The 14,737-nt window shown below is 43.9% G+C and overlaps 1 protein-coding gene across 7 annotated transcripts in view; it reads right to left on the bottom strand.

The window, feature by feature from the left end:
* grin2bb (glutamate receptor, ionotropic, N-methyl D-aspartate 2B, genome duplicate b) overlaps positions 1-14,737 on the bottom strand; it is an 88,113-nt gene that overhangs the window by 67,524 nt on the left and 5,852 nt on the right. The window lies entirely within an intron of this gene.

Genomic DNA, 14,737 nt, shown 5'->3' with positions numbered 1-14,737 from the left:
CCCCACCCCCCAACCCCCCTGCCCCCCTTTAAAAAAAGACAGCGATCTGACAGGCTCAAAAGCAAGTGGGTGGCCATTTAATGTTTAGATTATCCTCCTCCACAAGCCTCCAAACATGTTACCTCCTCTCAGTTGTTTCCTCCTCCAAGCCTGTCTGAAGTGGAGTGCGGACCTATTATTTTGTATTATTACTATTATTTACAGCACCTTTATTAGCCGCCACACAGAAAAGCAGCACAGTGGAGCATAAAAGGAGACAAGTGGGAGGGGTTCGGGGGAATGCGAGACTAAACTTAAGTGGAGAGGGAGGTGACAGGCAGGGAGAAACACTATTAGTCAGTCATAGCTTGTTGGGAACATAATGCTGTTTTTTTTTTTTTTTTTACAGCTACACGTGTGTTTGCACGCATAAATATGACCTCACTATGGATGGGTATTCGACTAGATTTTCTTGAGCAGCTATGAAGTAAACTACCCATCCATTTTCTGTAACCTTTTGGGAGAGTAGGAGCCTATCCCAGCCGACTTTGGGTGGAAAGCAGCAAAGTTTCTGTTTTCTAGAATGTGGGAGAAAGCTGGAGGACCAGAAAAAAAAAAAAAACGTGCATTTAGAAGGATTATGGTACACGTAAAAAAATAAACAAAAAAAACTTATTTGCATTTACTTTGTACATCTTTTGAAGCAGTGACTCGTGGAGAACCTGTTACTCCCTGCAAACACACATTTAGCATTATTCTTCATTTCTCATTGCATCGTACATGAATACAGCAAAGCCTGTAAGGTGTGCAATTTGGTGCCAAGATTGTGTGGTCTTTTTTTTTTAAGGCCCACACTCAACAGGGTGCAATTCTAGTTTCTTGTTGCACTCCAAATTGGGCAAGGAGGAGCCTTTTGGACGAGGCATAAGTGTAAGACTAGCTCACACAACACCTTTGTTAATATTTTATTCATTATGCAGTGCACAAGTTTACAGAACGGAAACAAAGTTGTGAGGAGAGACGGGAGGGGTGGGTTGTGGGAAATGTGCAATGTGCTAAGTAGGATGAGGCAAAAGAGGCCTTCATAGAAAGAAGACGATTTAGAAGATCTGATAACTGGAGGTTAGTCAGCCTTAATGGCAGGTGCAAATTCTAATTGAAAACTAGCCGAATTCTCCACGAGGACAGAAGCCAAGCGAGGGAACGAAGAGGAGGAGGAGGAGGAGGAAGCGAGTGGGAGGAAGGCAGCAGAGAGCAGAGGAGAGAATAAATAGAGACATCCACAAAAGAGACGGAGGTGGAGGAAGAAATGGCAAGAAGGAACCCAGAAGATGTATTAGGAAGGAGCAGCTGAGAGGCGACACAAAGCACACGAAAGATTTGTCGAAAAGAGGACATGAATAGCATGTTGACGACGAAGAAGAGCTTGAGGTTAAAGGAGGCGGCTCGGATTACTTAAACAAAAAAGTAGATGCGAGCAGCATGTGGGAGGGGGAAAAAAGGATGTGAAATATGCAAACGGGCAAGTGAATCCACAAAGCCAGGTCAAATGAGACAAATTGTTCAGATGAAAAGTCAAGGCTAGAAGTGTGACAAAACCACAAAGCAACAGTCGGCCCATTTGAATTCGTGCGCGTAACAGTCGTGCTCTGTTGCCATAGTAACAATTCAAATGTGCTTGCACAACACGCTGATGGACAGGAAGATGCAACGCCTTGCATGCCCTCGCCTGATAACGCGCCATTTTACTTTTTATTTGAGGTGGCGCTGTGCCAGCACAAATACAAAGCTGGCCATTAAGAATAGTGCAAAACTACAAACACACACACACACACACCCACACACCCACACACACACACACACACACACACACACACACACACACACACACACACACACACACGCACAATAGGTTAATGCACTATGCTGCTGATAGAGACGAGCCAGTACTCCTCCGCCTTTTAGTGTCCCTCACATTAAAAATGAATCTCCAAAAAAGAGCTACAGGTGCGATGGAGGCTGACAGAGGAGGTGCTGTTGGCCCATTTGGACTAATCAGTACCAGACCACATCACCACTGTCATAAAGGGCTCCCTAATTTAATACCTGTTAAATGGCGGGTGTCACAAGTGGATCATTTCACTCGCCAGACATCCAACCCTGCGGCGAGGGGGCTCTTGCTGGATGAACACTGACAGCATTAAGGCAGCAATTAGAGCCACATATGCAGCAGCATTCAAAAGTGAGCGGCAGCTGCACCCTCGCGTGTATACCGTACAACTCGTGGCCATATGCGGCGGGCATCATCAAGCGGTGAGCCCAGCCTTTCTCCAGTGCACACCGATTCGTGATCGCGGTGCAAAACGGTCCGTGAAGGAGATCAAGCACTGTTTGCGTCCGTGCCTTTCGACATCTGAGCCCTCGGTGACGGCTGCACGTCCTCCCGTTTCCACAACTTGAAAGCGATTAAGAGGCATTAAGACGGAATGCGCCCCACAATTTCAAATGCACGTAGGCGCTCGTAATCGGTCTCTACGATGTCCCTCGAGATTTGAGGTGGTGGGCTGCGTTTTACACTACGGGGGGCGGTGAAAGGCATTGTGGATAACACAAGCTGACAGGCAGATCTATTAAGGGGGGCCCATTTACATTAAGCGGGCAGTCAGTTGCAGGTGAAGGCGGCTCGGGTGTCATCTCAGTTTACTGGCAACACGCCACATAATCTATATGTACTAACAAATGATTTCAGGGCTCGTACAACAAAGCACTTTGAATAATGTTCCGTCTCCGACCGAGCCTTAATGAGAAGAGGAAAAAAAAACTTTCAATGAAAGTGGAAATATCCCGCAGGAGATTAGAAAGAGCAGACAGCATTTGGCATTTTCACTTTTTTTTTATCACAGCACGTCCCCGATAATTTAGAAACATTCAGCAGTGCTGAGGCAGGTTCTTAATAGGTCAGTTGTCAGCTGTTGATCCTGTCTATTATCGTTCCACTAATAAGGCACGTTGCTTTGTTTATCGTATTGCCCAAGAGGTCCTCATTATGTTGGAGTGCAGAAATACAGAAATTACAGGAGTTAGGAAAGGGCATAAAAGTGGATTTGTTGAGGCGTTGTTTGGTTCTCAGCGTTTGTACCATTACCGTTATTATTTGACTACGTTTTCTTCATCATTTATAAGGAAAATCAATTCATTGATGAAATGTTGTTTTCATATTTTTAATCTCGAACGCTCTGGAGGTTCTGAACTCCACGCCCGGTGTCATGATGAGCAGTATAAAGCTGCCCGGAGGAGTTATTCATCTGACATGAAATTTAGATTGAGTCTGGTGGTTCTGTTGCTTGGCAGTTCGCGTACTACATTTTGCCCTCAGTTGCTTCAAGAGACAATAAAACTCGAGTCCATCGCACACAATTGACAGAATACTTCCTGAACGCCCACCAATAATGTGAAACTCATCCCTCATTCTATATGTGTATTTAATTGCAGGCTTGAAAAGAATCAACCAATGGTATTCAAACCCCACCCCCCTTGGCCCCCCCAAAAAAAAAAAATCTGCTGCCATATTTTGTGAAAGACACCGGGTGGCACCTGTCCGTCAAACCTGTGCGGCGCTGCTGCGCTCAGTCAGGTAATCAGACGTCGTGCGGCTGTAATGACTCCCTGCATGGTGAGTGGAAGCCAACACATTTGCTATTTGCAGCCTCTGTAATTAATCAATTCGCAAAGTCAAACTGACAGAACATTTGCCCAAAAAAAAAAACCTTGTCCCGAGATGGCCGTGTATGCACTAGACCATGACAACTAAATCACAGTGTGGCAAGACAGGTTGTCACAAGTACTAATAAATACGCTCTTCTCTAGGTGTCGGCTGAATGTATTCAAAGTCTACGGGAGAAAATAAAGAACGCGGAAAATACAGTGATCGCTTACAACTGTACGCAATTGGCAAATGAGCCAAAATTCTCTGAAACGCAAACCTCCTAAGTTACCCAAAACCCGGCCATCATGTGTGCCTTCAGCTCAGTGAGCATCCAGAGCACAACCCAGTTGGATTTGCTTTTACTGGGACTGTTTTGTGACGCCACCGAAGTGTTGAAGTGATGGCAGGGAGGAATATTTTGACGATAACTGCGGAACTGCAAATGGAACTTATTACAATGTAGGAAAGGAAAAACAGAAGTGTTTTGTCGGCACATTTCAACAACAGAACAACACAATAAACCCCCTCGAATTCAGTTATTTGTAGTTTGGGTTCACCTGCCAGGCAGGTATAGGAACAAAAAAAAAATCATTTTCTACACTTGTAATATTACACACAAGTTTCTCACAACTTCTTTTATTGTTACCGCTCTGTCACACTTTAAAGGGTGAGCGCTTGTATTTTATCTTTCTTATATTCTAATAACACATGAAGTACAGCGTGTCCTTAAAAAAAAAAAAAAAAAAAAAGGCACTCACTCTTTGACAGGCCGTTATTCATGTTTCATTTTGATTTAAGTGTTGACTGACATACCAGCAGATACAAACAGTACATAATTTTACTTTCACCCAGAGTCTTTATTTCTCCAAGCCAAAGAGTGAGTACATGTTTTCAGACACTGTGCATTGTTTTTTTTTTTTTATGTGCATTACAGCTCTTACTGTGAAATTGGTGCTTGCACATGTATAAACGTGAGTGTGACCGCTTGTTTGCAGTTGACTGGCAACCAGTACAGGCTGTACCAGCCTCTTGCGCAGTCAGCTGGGATTGGCTCGAGCTCACCTTCGACCCAATATGAGGACAGTCAGGCCCGGAGTGGGTAATCCGGACAACTGGATAACTTTGCAGTGGGCCGGGTAGCTCTATGAGCTGCTCGAAGACGCACTTTAAATTCTTCTGTGTTGAAATCAGCAAATAAAGCGTGTTCTCGTACAAATGTACTCCTAACACATTGATAGATGTTGACTGCGCTACTTTTGTTGCTAAGGGTCTCATCAAGTCGCAATAATTTGATGCAAAACGAGGCAATAAAAAAATCGATGTGCAAAATTAGTTATCGTAGCGGCATGTAAAAGTTAGCCAGAGTCACCACACTTAACATCTTGTAGACTAGCCACAGAAGCAAGGGGGACCGTAACTTCTCTGACAAAGTTCTTGGCCGTATGATCGAGTCTGGTCAAGAAACCTCTCTTGGCTAATGAGACACACGACATAATTCCACCGTCGCACTGAGGCTGACTCGGCTCTTCAAATAACAACGACTGTATATGCAGCCGAGGCAAATACACATCAACTCAGATTAGAACGGAAGCAGCGTGATAACAAAAAAACACATGCACATATGCCGAGGGAGGAGGAAAAGGAAGGGCTGAGGACCCATCTATCCCCTGGGGTCTTCATTACCTCATTGAAGTCATTTATTCCACCAAGCTTTTCGAATATCTACTGCTCTGGAATTAATTTAGCAGTAAAGAGACGTGTCCCTCCAGGGGGATACGCGGGGATCTCAACCATCGGAGGGCCTCGGCCAGCATTGTTTCAAAGCTAAACAACATGCTGCTGCTGTATGTTTATTATGTCATGAGAGGCCGTGTTGATTTCAAAGGCAGGGCGGCGCTTTTCTGAACATTACAAGTCCGTCGGATTGATCAACACGTTAAAAAAAAAAAAAAAAAAAAGAGCGCAGCCATTAGTGTTCTTTGAAGCGCAAACGTGGCACGACAAGACCGTCAACCGTGATAGCGCCTGAACAGATTAGCATGGACAGTACAATGCCTTTTTTTTTCCTGATAAATAAAAGCACTATGACTCATACTCTTTGATGAGTTGTTGAAGTTATTCGTGGAAAAACACTTTCCAGTGAATGTTCTGCCATCTAAAATTAATAAAGAAATGAACCAAGTTAACTGATTGTTAATGAGCCACATAACCAAAGAAACTGAAGGACTGTTGATCCTTCTAGTAATCTCCGCTAAATCGTATTTCACCAATGGCAGTTCCATTATATTGCGAATATTTCTGCTTTGTTTCAAACTAACTCACCCTTTTCTCACTGCAAAGCCTTGACTTTCTTCCACTACATTATACAGTATTTTTTTTTTCATGCAAATATGAGCCACAAAAAGTTTGGTTCTCGTCTATTGTTACAGTTACAAATGTAGTACAGTAATTTTCCACTTTCAACGAGCCGTTTATTTTTAAGGGTTGATGTCGTAAAAAGTGCTATTAAAATATTTGGGAAAAATGCTTTGTGGTATATTTAGGATTGGAAACTTTCAATGTAGGCAATTAAAACAATTTTCAGGGGATGCGTCGATCACTTGTGGTGATTTGCTATCTACGGCAGACGTCAGTTCCGATCCTTAAAGAATAGATATGAATTTCGATTGTCTCAGAAATAGATATAAAGTGACTATTCCAAGATGGCTTTTACTCCACTTCACCCTGCACAAGTGTGAAGAAAGGAACAAAATATTTTTGGGCCTTGATGTTACGTTACTCTACGCAAGATAAAACATGAAAAATACGGAATATTTCCTCTCACAAGCAAGAACGGTGTCTTGGGCTGATGTGCGACTTCTTTTTGTGCGGCCATTAAATTTGGGGCTCCCGCTCAGAGCAGAGCAGCTGCGGTCTGAATGATGTTTGGCTGAAGAGATGAACAGATTTTTTATTCACGGAGACAGCACATGTGCTGCGGGACACATTCCGTTCTTTAATATTTGGCAGTAGGGGAGAACACCCAGGAACTGTTGCATCGCACGTAAATGTATTCCAAATCTGCTGCCATGTTAAAATCGATGCTAATTATTTCAAGGGCTGTCACTCGGGCCGTCGAAGCTCTTCTCACTTGCCCCCCCCCCACCCCCCACATTTATGAACTAGCAACACTGGCATTGGAACTAGAGATCAGAACACTTCAAAACATTCTCCCAGTTAAAAATTCAGAGATGAACATATTTGCTTCGATCGAAACAAGCACATTCAGATCTGCAGTATGTGGGGTAAACAGATTGAACTTTCCTTTAACCCTTTCAGGCACAGCGGTTACTACAGTGGACGGATTATCATGTTATCAGGTTACAAGGTGCATGAAGGGGAGGAGAAGGAGTGTTGTACTGGCAGATCAATAATTTGACCAAAGACTTTCATACCAAAGGCGAGCAGCACTGAACCATCTTCAGGCAAGGCACATTTGTGCTTTGCTTTGCTTGCCATAAAAAAGATTTTGGCACATAATTTCTTTGGATGGCTATTTTTTGTGATTTGTCTTGTAAGAAGGCCCTCCACGTTACAGGCCTGCGGAGGAGGCTGCCCTCCAGCTGGTAGGAACGAGGGTCAAGAAGGGCAACACGTGCTGAAACTCTTATGGTGCCAGGCTATAACGGAGACTTTTCATTCCATTTTTAATAGCTTTGAAAAAGGAGTGAAGGTTATTTCGTGGTGTCATTTCTGGGCATTTTTATTTGATGAAACACCAAATGAAGCGATGAGCGGGGAAGACTCAATCAAAGCAACCATCTTTCTTTTTTCGGCCAAATCTCACAGCTTTTGTTGCCATTGTATCGACCGTGCGCCCGTTAGATCGAAAGAGGAGCAGAAAAAAAAGAAGGGAGTCCTCAATCAATCTGTCGGCACACTCATTGGTTCACTGGAATAGGACCAAGTTCACTTTAAAACGCATGCTTGCCTACATCTCGTCAAAGGATGCTCACCCAGAATCGAATCAGTCTTACAACTGGCCAGATGGATTTCAGACCTGGCAAACGATGTTCTCACCACACAAATGCATCTGTCTTGCAACGTCCTTTTTGACTTTGTGCTTTCACTATCGTTAGCTCGCGAGTAAATTAAACCAAAAGCAGCAGTCGGCGAAGTGCATTTGCAATTGTTGATGGCTCTGTTTTACTTTACTTGTCAGCCGCGATACATCACACCACATCGCTCCACCTTCCACCCTTGCAATTTGCTCCCTTGAAGAGAGCCCTGCTCACTTTTAGCCCTTCTTCCTGACCACTGATGCCCTGTGCCCCGCATCGTCAAGACGCTCAGGAATTCGCTAACCACTGCCGCTCGTTCCTCTTGCAGCTGTGTCACCCCTGCAGGGAGGAGCCATGTCATTCGCACCTCGGCAGCTTTCTGCTTTCCAAAAATTTCTAATCTCGCGCCACTAATTAGGTGACAACCTACAGCCTACACACATCCCCTCCAATGCCCCACTGTGTGTCGAAGAGAGACATATTCACAAAAAGAGGTGCCGGTACAGACTGAGCTATCCAATTATGTTAGCAAAGAATAAGAAATATCAATGCAGGGCAACAGAATGGTACAGTCGTGGTACCTTGGCCAGCAGCAGCTATCAAATATTTCCAGATACGAGTATCCTACTGACAAACACACAAGTATTCCGATAAAATATTGTTCTGCTTGGTGAAAGAAAAATTCTGAATTCACAAGTGAAGGGTAACGCCACAAACACAAATGAAAGCTAATCGTTAGCGTGTGGTGTTTCCCACTGTAGGTTAACATTCAGGTAGCGGAGGCTTGTATGGCTGCATTGAATTAGCGCTCCACGATATTGGACAAACATGCGATTTGCGATATGGATGTTGAACATTGCAAGGTTGAGATTTTCGTCGTGTGGTGGGCACATCAGTCCGTCAATCATCATTCCGTCATTGTTTCAGGACAGCCCAGTTTGTCTATTGTCATCGGCGACGGCCAAACGGTGTCGAGAATGTATTCATGTGGGTGTGGGTGTGTGTCTGTTTTTGTTGTTTTTGTTTTTTCCGGGGGGGGGGGTGCGTGTGTGTATGCGCGTAATTTAGTGAGTAGGTTATCGGCACTGACGACGACAGACAAGGCCTGCCTGCAATAATGATGGCATGATGACTGATGGACTGTCGTGCCCATGACTAGATATTACTTCGTCATTTAACATGTACTTTCGACCTGAAGAAATCACATTTTCTATTGTCTAATCAACGAAATACATTTTTTTCCATGCAACAATTTACGGAGGATCAATGTATTCTTCACTAAATAATTGCAATAGCATCGCATTTTTTTCAATATATTGCGCAGCCCTACTTTGAATATAAAAGTTGGAACTGTCTATTTTTCTTTAGTTTAACCATAACCCCGAGCTGAGATTAGCGACAATCAGCACGAAGATTCTTTTTTTCAGACTATTTACAAATGATATCTGCCAAACTGCCTCTTGTTGCGAAGAGAAATGGATTGAGCTTGAACAGCTTCCAACAGGTCAAACAACTGTTGACTGGCGTTCTTCACCGACTTCCCATTAAAGGTCGGCGCTTGATTGCAATTCTCCCAATTATTTTCAGAAGCCTGCAATCAGATCATGTTCCTTCATCTTCACTTCCCACGAGGGAGGTGCGTCTCCAGAGTTCTAAGCCTGAAGTTAGACGCTTTCCTCTAAATCCTCATATCTATTTTCTGTTCAGCGTTTGAGGACTGCGCCATCACACATGACTTTGTCTTGTTCCGCCCTCACCCAAACTGATTCCTTTCATCCTTCCACCTCAACCTTTTCCTCAGCGCGCGCATATCTCATCTTTTTCTTTTGTTCTGTCACCGTGTTCCATTTGTTTGGAAATCCTTCGGAGGAGTATTAAAAGCCCCCCTTTGGATGTGGCATGCAAAGTAGCAGTTCTTGATGAAATTTGTGATGGTGTTATTCGTTGACACTCACCACCAGGATGCAAAAAGACTGCAGCGTCTGGGAGGGAGCGAGAGATAGAGAGAGAGAGAGAGCTCAACCAAACGAGAAAAAAAGAAACCATTTGTGTTGCACACATTGCAGATCTGTGCTGCAGATCTGGGGGGCGAGCGCTGTTTGAGCAGCACGCCAAGGAGCGCAGCAGCGTGGGTAGAGGCGGCATCGCAGCATCGGGCCCCCTCCTCTCTATTCTTAGCTCTTCCTCCTCCTATCACAGTCACACATGACGAGGTGTAGGGAGGGCGAGGAAGAATTAAAAAAAAAAAAACACCAGGATGTAATTCGCACTTGGTTGTCAGTTTTCTTTTATATTCATATACGAGTTGACGGTTATTCATGTAGCTTCTGCTGGCACTGTAATGCCGTTGAATTGTACTTGAATATGTGGTGGTTGTTTTCAATTCGAAAAGTTGTGTTATGTTAAAAAAAAAAAAAAAAAAACAATCAAGTTACATGTAGGTCCAAGGGCACACTAATCAATATTGCAGAGGTTGCCCAAGTTTTCGCACTCTTTTATAACAAAGTTTGTCATTCTGGTTTTGAATTAAACAACGGTGCGATCTAGCGGACAACTGGTCCACGAAGCAAATTTAAAGCTTCATTTCCCCATTGCAAGTGTGTTATATCATTCTTTAACTAAACACATTCAAAATCATGTTAAATGGCAGTCAGCACTGTCATGATTCTGTTTGTGACCAACAGGTGGCACTGGAGGGCTCTCCCTGCAGCTGCACACCTGTTGGTCGTTATCTAATTTTTGCTTTAAAAGGACTCCCGGCACGACCACTCGGTGTCGGGTCATTGTTTGTTTCTTTGTTGCTGTCATGTATGTTTGTCATTTTTTGGTCATGTTTCTGTTATTGATAGTTTTTTTGCTTAAGTCATGGTTTTTGTTTGCTACTTTGGATTCGATTTGTTCTTAGGACTTTGTTTTGGATTTGGTTTTCTGTGTTTTATCAATACACTTCTTCAAGCACAACCTGCTCCTCCCTCCTGCCTGATTTTTGGGGTCCACCACCACCTCGCAACGTGACAAGCACGCAGTATTGCCAATTAATGCGCTTACGATTAGAACCACCAATAAGCTATTCAAGTCGGCTTTACTCCCCCGCCCCCTTTTTTTTTTTTTTTTTGCTTTCTAGCAGCAGCCCGAAGGCTTTGCGCTGACACTGACTCTTCATAATTCCCTCCAGCTGACTAAGGCCCCAGTTCCAGCTGAAGAAAAATAGCCCCAAAGCATGATGCTGCCGGCACCATGCTTCGCTCGAGGACTGATGTCCTTTTGATGAGCAGTTTGCGGCAAACATAACTTGGAAGAAATACTGGCAGATGTTCTACCTCGGTTTCATCGGCCCATAAACATTTTCCCACATTTGGGAGCTTTTGTTGCCCCAAAAATAATGACAGTGACAGACATTTTCAGTCTTTTACCACTTTGCACATGCCCTCCTCTCTCTTCTCCCTCCCCTTCTCGCAAGCTCTCAGTAAACAACAAACACCAGGCTACTCGGCACCTGCAATCCTTCCGCAACTCAATCAACATTTGTAAAGCCGCACACACGTGGCAGCTTGTATCCATAAGTGACTCATCGGGCCGCGTGCAGCCAGCGTCTTAACCGCCTCTCGCTCTCTTGTGGCGTGTGCGCCACCTCAACCGCTGACACTCTGCACACAGTTCACACACTCAAGCAAGGGGGGACGTGCCTGCTGCCCGAATCACAAGAGATTCGGGGCTCGGCTCCCGTAATCCCTTCAATACACAAACCAAAAACATGCAACATCACGACTCGGCAATGTCACGGCCTCCTTGCCGCTCGCGCTCTGAGTGAGAGCGACGCCTGTGCGCAAAGCTGTTGGCATCCTGTTCACACATCCTTCAACGGGGAGTATGTCCTCCAAAGAGTACTGCGAACAGAGTTCACAGTCAGTACGCTGCAATGTCAGCCCGCGTAAGGGACTCGCGAGTCATACAAAATATCAGTATGGCTATATATCATTCACTCCCACCACTGTATCTGTAAGGACAATTTTTATGGGTTTTTCATATACAGTGCTACCTCTATTTACGAACGTCTCTTCACACCAAATTTCCAAGTTACGAAATGCCTCAACAGGAAAATATTGGCTCTTGTTACGAAATAAATTTCAATGTACAAAAGGTGCAAATAGAGTGTGGGCTACAAGTCGCAGCTCCGAGTTTCCTGAACGCAACATGCTCTGCCATTGGCTGTTCCCGAGCATTCATCCTGGCATCCCATTGGCTAAGAGGGCCCTCTACCGAATCTGTCAATGTGTGTAGATAAATAGATCGGCGTGTTTATGCAGCGTTCTCGTCATTCGCCGCTTGAGCCACAAAGTGTTCCGATATTTTTATTTAACAGCCAGAAAAAGTATTCACCAGTCGGGCGATCGCTCTCTATGCTGATGTTCGCCTTGGACATTTTCAACGATTGTTAAAAGCCGACAAGAGCAAACGTCCTTGGATCCGTTCTTTACAAAACGCCAGGCAAAAACCACTTCTGAGAGAACATGAACTAAGGAGGGCAAAAAAAAACCCGATGAGGATGCAGTTAAAAGTGAAATGAGCATCATTTTTATTGTTGACTCTATTCTTTGTTTTTTACATTATGCACAATGCTCATTTATTGTGCAATCTAATTGTAACATGTATTTGTTCGATATTTTGATGCATTTTGATGCTTCAGAAAACATTTATGTCTGAATTTCGGCGGGGCTTGGAACGGGTTAGGGCGTTTACATGGAAAACGCGTCTGTACTTACAACATTTTCTGGTTGAGAAATGATCCGCTTTAGGGTCGCGGTGCGTGCTCGAGCATATCCCAAATGTCTTCAGGCAGTAGGCGGGGGACACCCTGAATCAGTTGTCACCCAATCGCAGGGCAGGGTTACCAGAATTTTATCTTTTATTTTGCGTTATATCAGCTTCAAGCAAGCATGCTTTGCCTCGCCTCCTTTTATTTTTTTTGAGTCTTTGTTGTGCATGAGAGCCCCTTTCAAGACCTGAGTTACGTCAGAGTCAAAAACATTTTGCTTTTTCTTCTGCTTTTGTGTCAGACTTATTCCAAATAAAGGTGCAGCCTCAAAAGACTGGAGTGTTAAGAAAATATTCAGTGATCTACTAAAATGTTGCCTGTCCAGTTGAAGTATTTCATGAGAATGAAACTGTTGATCCTGAAACTGTTTATTTCAATTTCCATGATGTTCAATAGGCAAAATTGTTTCCGCTAACATCCCAGAAACAAATTGCATAGCATGGCTGGGTGCTAATTATAGCACTGTATCATAATAGTAGGTTGCCGTTGAAGCCGTCCTGTTTTTTTTTTTTTTTACGGGAGGGCCACGGTGTCCCACACCTGCTGTGAGTCATGCTGATGGATCATGATGAGACGCTTCATCACGCTGTGGTGAATGCACATGTGGGGAAAAGCGCCGTTTGGATCTGCTCCTCAAGTTTTCGCTCAAAGCTGAGGGAGTAAGAGACAAAAAGATGGGCAGGGGGATGTAATCCGCCCAAGGCAGAAAGCCAAAGAGAAATCCGGGACCGCTAACGGAGGCTGCGCATCGACGGGATTTGGCATGTTCTCCATTTCACACACAAGCAGAAGAAGCTGTGAAGGCTGCACGGCTTGGCCGGCTCGACGAGCTTTCCAAGGAATTGCCAAATTAATGTTCACTTGGTATACGCCTGCTCTTGCAGGAATTAAGTGGGATTTTGTGTTCAAATATATTTGAAATCTACAGATACTGTAAATCATAATTAATTCAGAAATCATTTCAATTTCTTTCTGAAGAAATTTGGGTCAGTCGTCTTTGGTTGTTTAATGTGTGGTGTTTTTGGTGTTGCGCCTACGCTGAGTAGGAAATGTGATTTTGCGTCTTTTCTGCATTTCAAATCTTCATGCGTACTATTCCATACAATTATTACCATTGACGTGCCACTGCCAGTTTTTAAAACAATCCTTTCATCCCGCTGAGTCGCTAGGAGCAAAAAACAAAAGTTGTACCATCGTGCTGGCTGCCTTTGTGCGGTCGTTATTGTCTAGACCCGTTAGTGAAGTCGTGTGCTGATTGAAGTCAGAACTTTGCTATCGCTTACTTCTAGAGTCGGCTCGCTCACAGAAAACATGGGGAAAAAGACGAGACAGGGATGTCACTGTTCAGTTGCTCTAAATATGTCTGTAAGTGCTTCAAATGCATATTATAAGTGCATTACCCTATGTATCAATTGTCAAAGTGGAATGTTTCTGGAAAAAGATGAGCAGGATTGCTGCTTCTTTGTTGTCAAGTTCAATGACACCACATAGCGCCGATATCTCAGGGATTTGCCTGTCGGACCAAAGCAAATAATCATCCCAAAGACTGCTTATTTGTTGAAAAACTCATGAGTTGGCTCGCTCATATCTCAAGACAGCATTTTATCTAGAGTCAACCCCCACAACCCGCGGGGGATCGGGCCCAGGCCAACCTACAAATATTGAAAATCCACATCTAATCGATGCCTCTCTCTCTCTGGAATTTGGGAACACGTGCAGTTGAGCACGCGCTGGAAGTGACGTCATGCGCCCCAAAAATGCTGCCAAAAATGCGACCAGAGGTCGGGGGGTGGGGGTGTGCCTATGAATTTGGACACACCCATACACATTTTCTAGGATAGACTGCTCCCAATACATGTGTCCAATCAGATTTGAGGCTCTTGTCCAATCAGATTTACATTAAGTATTAAAAATAACACATTAACTATATTAAATGAAATTTGTACAAATGTTATTTCAGACGTCTATCAATTTGGGAGCCCTTCACACAATCAGGACACATGAAGTAGCTCTCACTCTCAAAAAGGTTGGTGACCCCTGATTTAAACCATTATTGATGGCACTGTTTCTTGAACCAATCATATTTCCGTTTGCCCACAATAACCTTTCAATTTTACCATCGTTTGATTGATTGGTCAGAGCCAGCCAGAGCAAAACACATCTCTGGCAATCTGCACAAAATGCATTTCATAATCA

The sequence above is a fragment of the Hippocampus comes genome, unplaced genomic scaffold, assembly GCF_001891065.2.
Source record: "Hippocampus comes isolate QL1 unplaced genomic scaffold, H_comes_QL1_v1.1 scaffold7, whole genome shotgun sequence".
Lineage (NCBI taxonomy): Eukaryota > Metazoa > Chordata > Actinopteri > Syngnathiformes > Syngnathidae > Hippocampus > Hippocampus comes.
This window is presented reverse-complemented; position numbering and strand designations above follow the sequence as displayed.